The sequence below is a fragment of the Ursus maritimus genome (genome assembly GCF_017311325.1).
Source record: "Ursus maritimus isolate PB19 chromosome X unlocalized genomic scaffold, ASM1731132v1 scaffold_X1, whole genome shotgun sequence".
Taxonomy (NCBI): Eukaryota; Metazoa; Chordata; class Mammalia; order Carnivora; family Ursidae; genus Ursus; species Ursus maritimus.
Window position 1 is genome coordinate 2,601,082 of NW_024423319.1, and position 424 is coordinate 2,601,505.

Genomic DNA, 424 nt, shown 5'->3' on the forward strand with positions numbered 1-424 from the left:
TAAATTCGTTTATTTCCTTAAACTCTCCATGGTCTTTTGTCTTTAACTCAAATATACTTAAAATCCTCATTGACTAAATTAACACACACACACACACGTACACGTGCAGGCACACACCTTTCTTCTCTTTTCATTTATTTATTAGTATCCCTTTTGGACACTTTTAAAATAGAATGATAAAGTGTGTTTTATATATCGACTTCTAACAAGAATCCATCTCAACGAGTCCTTTCATTTGGAGGATGTTTTATAAATTTATTAAATACTAGCCTCTACAACTGTCTTTCCACGAGAAAATTAAAGACTATCGTTGAGAAACCCCCAATTTTTTTACACATTTTGGGAGACAGTAACTTTTGTTTATTAGCTCTTTTTCCAGGATAAGTTAACTAAAAGGTGTGTGCAGGCAAAAAAAAAAAAAAAA